General features: G+C 42.2%; 1 non-coding gene across 1 annotated transcript; it reads left to right on the forward strand.

Moving 5' to 3' along the window:
- The first annotated feature begins 5986 nt into the window (after window positions 1–5986).
- On the forward strand, window positions 5987–6093 carry LOC115944791 (U6 spliceosomal RNA). The gene has a single exon (XR_004079297.1). It is a non-coding gene; the product is annotated as a U6 spliceosomal RNA (small nuclear RNA).
- The last annotated feature ends 893 nt before the right edge of the window (window positions 6094–6986 follow it).

Below are 6986 nucleotides of genomic sequence, written 5' to 3' on the forward strand. Positions count from 1 at the left end.
TGAGAGCCCACACCTGGGCTCCGTCTCTGCAGCCGGCTTCCCTGCTCCAATACCTGGGAGCTCTACCACACTCAGGCACCCCTGGTCTTTCTGTGACCCCGAGGGTCCTGAGACCACACTGTCCCAGCGAGGGTTTCACCCCCCGCTTAGCCACCAGGGTGACGTCCCTCAGTGGAGCAGACTTTTAAAAGTTCTGATTTTGTGCTCCGCGGCTCTATCACTTGCCAGAAGCGGCCGCCGGAGGCCCCTCTCCCGCCGTCTATCCTCCCAAATATCACCTCGGATTCACTTCTCCACATGTCCTACCTTCCAGAAAGTGGTCGCTTTTCTGTTCAGAGAGTTGCTGCTCTTCTTTTCTTCGATCTCCTGTTGAGTTTGTAGGTGTTCAGAATGGTTTGATCCCTATCCAGCTGAATTCCTGAGAGGAGACGAAATCCAGGTCTCCTACTCCTCCGCCATCTTGCTCCACCCTCTTATTTACTTATTTTTTGATGGAAATCTTTTTAAAATAGATTTCACACTTACCTTCTCCTTGAGAGTGCAGTGATCCTCATGTAACCAGTTCCTGATGCTTTGGGGCATAGTCCTGACTACTGAGCCCTGAGCTGTGACATTTCAGTGCCCAATCTGAGAGAGACCTGAGTGTATGGGGACCCTTCCTTTACTTTGAATCTTTACCAATCCCTGTGATTTTGAATTCTTTTCTGATTTGAACATTTCTGCTGCTTCTCTCACTTTCAGGTGTCCTTTAAATATAAATATGTGTTGGATCCTGCTCTGTTTGGGGGACCTACTAGCTATCATTCCTACCTCATTTCCTTTGATGCTCCTTCCCAAAGTAGAGCCAGAGTAAAGGTGTGAGTGAACATAGTCCCTGGGAGGTGATCCCAGGATGCAGAGTGAGGGTGTGTGGAAGGAAGGAAGAAATGGAAGGCAGCCAGCAAAAGGGGTGTTAATGAGCAGATTACCGTGTGGGTGACAGGAACATGCAATGGGGACCCTCTGAGACACAGCAGGGACATACCTCATTACTGTGTTGCTGAGGAGTGTGAAAATTGGAGTATTTATTTACCATCTCCCCGGATTGAGGATTGCTGGAGAAATTGAGGGGAGTCACCTCTTTAGCACTTCAGGTCTGCATCTTGGCTGCACCAGGCAAAGCCTTCAGGCAGAAAGACACAAGAACTGGCTAAGATGATAGAGCAGAGCTCCAAGAGTCAGCTACACTCTTACACAAGCCATGAGGACAGCAATACTACCCCATTTTACAGACTGGGGAAATGAGGCTCTGAGGTTAGACTATCTGTCCAGGGTCACACAGTTAGCCAATGATGGAGCTAGGATTCTCACCTGGATTGAACTGGCCCCAGAATCTCCCTCTTTGCTGTCACAAATGGCTGCCGTGCATCCAGGGGCCTCTGGGGACCCTTCTAAGCTGTCAGCTTATGAAAAATCAGCTGACCCAGATTATTAGGCCTGAGAAGGTATGACTCTGCCCTGTTTCCTGATGTATACTGGTGCCTAGAACAGTGCCTGGCATGTGACATGCACTCATGAATGAATGAATGAATGAGTGGCGCTAAACTCTGCAACGTCTTCAGGGGCCTAAGTGCAGGTATTGATGGGGCCCGGGAGCATTACAGTTCATTGCCTAGAAGTGTAGCTGCTTACTCCTAGGTGCATAGTTCCCATGTGTGTTCCCATTCATTCATTTATTCAACTAATTACCGAGTACCTATCATATACAAGGCACCATGCTAAATGCTAAATTTTCACTTGTGAGAAAAATATTCATAAGCCTGCCTCCATGGAGTTCACTGTCTAAAGAAGGGGACAGGCATTAATCAAAAGAATCATATAAATCATATCTGAAAAACCTCTTGTTTGCCTTTCAATTTACAGAAAAAATAAGGACAGTGGAACATATTAGACATGTACAGAGAACTGTCAGCAAAATCCAGACTCTATGAAACTCTATAGGACAAACGATCCACTTCAACAAATAAATTGCAATGAGAGAAATTAAAGAGGTGGAAAGGAACACCTACAAATTAGAAGAGACTTAAAAGACGTATCAACTAATCCCATAATGGGACTCCTATTTAGATGTTGATTCACAAAGAGATTATTTCTTTATTTGACAGAGAGAGCACGAGCAGAGGGAGGAGAAGAGGGAGAAGCAGACTCCCCGTCCAGCAGGGAGCCAGATGTGGGGCTCGATCCCAGGACCCTGGGATCATGATCTGAGTTGAAGGCTTAACCAACTGAGCCACCCAGGCATCCCTAGATACTGATTCAAACAAACTCTAAAACTTATGTAAGACAGCTAAACATTTGGAACTGACTGGATCTTTGTTGTTGAATAATTATTGTTCTTATTTTCAATGTGATAGTATGGCAGTTTTGTTTAGAAAAAAGAGGCTTTATTGTTAACAAATACATACTGAAATCTTTACAGATGAAATGATAGGCTGTCTCGGATTGGCTTCAAAAGGGAAGAAGTAGACAGGAGCTGTGGATAAAATCATACTGCCCATGAGTTGACAAAATGCTGAAACTGGTAATGATGGGAGTTTATGATACTGTGCTGTCTACTTTTGTATGTTTGCAATTTGTCACAATAAAAAGTTTATAGAAAAGATCACACAAATATTTTGTTACAAATGGAGACACATGTTATGAGGACCAAGAACGGGGGACCATGAGGAACTGGAACAGGTGAGCCTGATTAACAGGGAGCCCAAGGGAGGTTTCCCTGGCGGGAGAGGATGTTTGCTTTTCTGTATTGATTCTATTTACTTAAAAATACTATGTTTGAAAAAACAAGAGTCAAGGGCCAGATGGCTTCCCAGGGAATTCTACCAAACATTTAAAGAAGAAATAATACCTGTTCTTCTGAAGCTGTTTCAAAAAATAGAAACAGAAGGAAAACTTCCAAACTCATTCTATGAGGCCAGCATTACCCTGATCCCAAAACCAGACAAAGACCCCATCAAAAAGGAGAATTACAGACCAATATCCCTGATGAACATGGATACCAACATATTCAACAAGATCCTAATCAATAGGATTCAACAGTACATTAAAAGGATTATCCACCACGACCAGGTGGGATTTATTCCTGGGATGCAAGGGTGGTTCAACATTCGCATATCAATCAATGTGATAGAGCACATTAATAAAAGAAAAGACAAGAACCATATGATCCTCTCAATTGATGCAGAAAAAGCATTTGACAAAATACAGCATCCGTTCCTGATTAAAACTCTTCAGAGCATAGGGATAGAGGGAACATTCCTCAATCTCATAAAATACATCTATGAAAAGCCCACAGCCAATATCATTCTCAATCGGGAAAAGCTGAGAGCATGTCCCTTAAGATTAGGAACATGACAGGGATGCCCACACTCGCCACTACTGTTCAACATAGTACTAGAAATCCTAGCATCAGCAGTCAGACAACAAAAAGAAATAAAAGGTATTCAAATCGGCAAAGAAGTCAACTCTCTCTCTTCACAGATGACATGATACTTCATGTGGAAAACCCAAAAGACTCCACCCCCAAATCACTAGAACTCATACAGCAATTCAGTAATGTGGCAGGATACAAAATGCACAGAAATCAGTTGCTTTTCTATATACTAACAATGTAACTGAAGAAAGAGAAATTAGGGAATCAATTCCATTTACAATAGCACCAAAAACCATAAGATACCTTGGAATAAATCTAACCAAAGAGATAAAGAATCTATACTCTAGAAACAACAGAACACTTACGAAAGAAATTGAAGAAGACACAAAAAGATGGAAAAACATTCCATACTCATGGATTGGAAGAATAAACATTGTTAAAATGGCTATGCTGGGGCGCCTGGGTGGCTTAGTCATTCAGCACCTGCCTTCGGCTCAGGTCATGATCCCAGAGTCCTGGGATAAAGCCCCACATCAGACTCCCTGCTCTGTGGGAAGCCTGCTTCTCCTTCTCCCCCTGCTTGTGTTCCCTCTCTCGCTGTGTCTCTCTGTCAAATAAATAAATAAAATCTTTAAAATAAATAAATAAATAATAAAGTGGCTATGCTTCCCAGAGAAATCTACACTTTCAACGTCATCCCTACTTAAACTACCATTGGCATTTTTCAAAGAGCTGGAACAAACAATCCTAAAACTTGTATGGAGCCAGAAAGGACCCCAAATGGCCAAGGGAATGTTGAAAAAAAAAACAAAACTGGGGGCATGATGTTGACTGACTTCATGCTATATTACAAAGCTGTGATCACCAAGACAGCATGGTATTAGCACAAAAACAGACACATAGGTCAATGGAACAGAATAGAGTTTCCAGAAATGGACCCTCAACTCTATGGCCAACTAATCTTCAACAAATCAGGAAAAAATATCCAATGCAAAAAAGACAGTCTCTTCAATAAATGGTGCTGGGAAAATTGGACAGCTACATACAGAAGAATGAAACTCGACCATTCTCTTACACCATGCACAAAGATAATCTCAAAATGGATGAAAGACTTCAATGTAAGACAGTAATCCATCAAAATCCCAGAGGAGAACATAGGCAGTAAGCTCTTCAACATTGGTCACAGCAACTTCTTTCATGACACGTCTCCAAAGGCAAGGGAAACAAAAGCAAAAATGAACTTTTGGGACTTCATCAAGATAAAAAGCTTCTGCACAGCAAAGGAAACAGTCAACAAAACTAAGAGGCAACCCATGGAATGGGAGAAGATATTTACAAATGACATTACAGATAAAGGGCTGGTATCCAAGATCTATAAAGAACTTCTCAGACAACACTCAAAAACAAATAATCAAGTCAAAAAATGGGCAGAAGACATGAAAGACACTTCTCCAAAGAAGACATACAAATGGCTAACAGACACATGAAAAAATGTTCAACATCATTAGCCATCAGGGAAATTCAAATCAAAACCACATTCAGATACCACCTTACACCAGTTAGAATGGCAAAAATTAACAAGGCAGGAAACAACAAATGCTCGAGAGGTTGTGGAGAAAGGGGAACTCTCTTACACTGTTGGTGGGAATGCAAGTTATTACAACCACTTTGGAAAACAGTATGGAGGTTCCTCAAAAAGTTAAAAATAGAGCTACCCTATGACCCAGCAATTGCACTACTGGGTATTTACACCAAAGATACAGAGGTAGTGAAAAGAAGGAGCACATGCACTCAAATATTCATAGCAGCAATGTCCACAATAGCCAAACTGTGGAAGGAGCTGAGATGTCCTTCAACAGACGAATGGATAAAAAAGATGTGGTCCATATATACAATGGAATATTATTCAGCCATCAGAAAGGATGAGTACCCACCATTTGCATCAACATGGATAGAACTGGAGGGGATTATGCTAAGTGAAATAAGTCAAGCAGAGAAAGACAAGTATCATATGGTCTCACTCATATGTGGAACATAAGGAACAGCATGGAGGACATTAGGGGAAGGAAGGGAAAACTGAAGGGGGGGAAATCAGAGGGGGATATGAACCATGAGAGACTATGGACCCTGGGAAACAAGCTGAGGGTTTCAGATGGGAGGGGAGTGGGGGTTGGGGTAGCCGGGTGATGGGTATTAAGGAGGGCAAGCATTGTAATGAGCACTGGGTGTTATATGCAAATAATGAATCATTGAACACTACATCAAAAACTAATGATGTACTGTATGATGACTAACATAACATAATAAAAAATACTGTGTTTGGAAATATATTATGAAAGCCATTTTCCTTTTCTTTCTTTCTTTCCTTTTTTTGGTAGAGAAACCTTTCAAGGTATATAATACTAAGCAGGTATATTTTTCTTCTTACCTCTATATTTGTTAAAGTGCTTGTTTTCTTTCCTAACTTGAAATTTGTTGGTTTGAGTGAGAAACAGAAGTAGTTCCAAGGACATCATTATCTTAATAAAACCTCAGTGTCTGAATACCCATCCCCCCATTAAACAACTACTGAGAGTGCTCGCTTCAGCAGCACACATACTAAAATTGGAATGACACAGAGAAGACTAGCATAGTCCTTGTGTAAGGATGACATGCAAATTTGGGAAGCATCCCATATTTTGTGCCTATGTGAGAAGATGGATGTTGGCTGCACCTCTTGTGGTAACCATTACAAATATGTGTAAATCAAACCATCATGCTGTACGCCTTTAACTTACACAGTGAAACTGGAAAAAAGAGCAATTACTGAGATACCCTGTGGAAAGAGGGCTAAGGGATTTTTGGGTTTTTTTAAGATTGTATTTATTTATGAGAGAGAGAGAGAGGGAGGAGCAGAGGGAGAAGGACAAGCAGACTCTGTACTGAGTGAGGAGCCCAACATGGGGCTCGATCCCAGGACCCAGAGATCATGACCTGAGCCAAAACCAAGAGTCAGTGCTTAACTGACTGAGTCACCCAGGTGTCCCAAGAGGGCTAAGGGCATTTTAAATTAAGGCCATACATTCTTTGAAGCTCCTCCCATCTAGAGATGTAGACCATGTCCCCTTCCCTGGTGTCTGGGCCAGCTTGTGACTGCTTCAACCCAAAGAATGCAGTGAGAATGTCAAGGTATGACCTCTGAGGCCAGAGAAGCCTGGGAAGCTTCACCTGTTTCTCTTGGGACATTCACTGTGGGAGCCTTAGTTGACATATAAGGAGTCTGATCAACCCGAGGATGTTGTGCTAGGAGGAAGCCCTGGCTGTGTGGGTGTTCTTATTGGCAGTCCCAGCTGATGTTCCAGCCTAGCTAGCATCAACTACCAAACCTGTGAGTAAAGATGTTTCTAAATGACTCCAGCCCCCAACTGGTAAGTCACCCTCAGCCATTAAGTCTTCATAGCTTCATTCCCCTCATATTGTGGAGGGGAGACAAACCATAGCCACTATGCCTTATTTGAGCAAAATAAATTTGTTATTTTGTGCCACTAAGTTTGGGGATTATTTGTTATACAGTGGTAGCAACTGGAACAGAGGG

The sequence above is a fragment of the Leptonychotes weddellii genome, chromosome 10 (genome assembly GCF_054177405.1).
Source record: "Leptonychotes weddellii isolate Sample4059 chromosome 10, ASM5417740v2, whole genome shotgun sequence".
NCBI classification, from domain to species: Eukaryota; Metazoa; Chordata; class Mammalia; order Carnivora; family Phocidae; genus Leptonychotes; species Leptonychotes weddellii.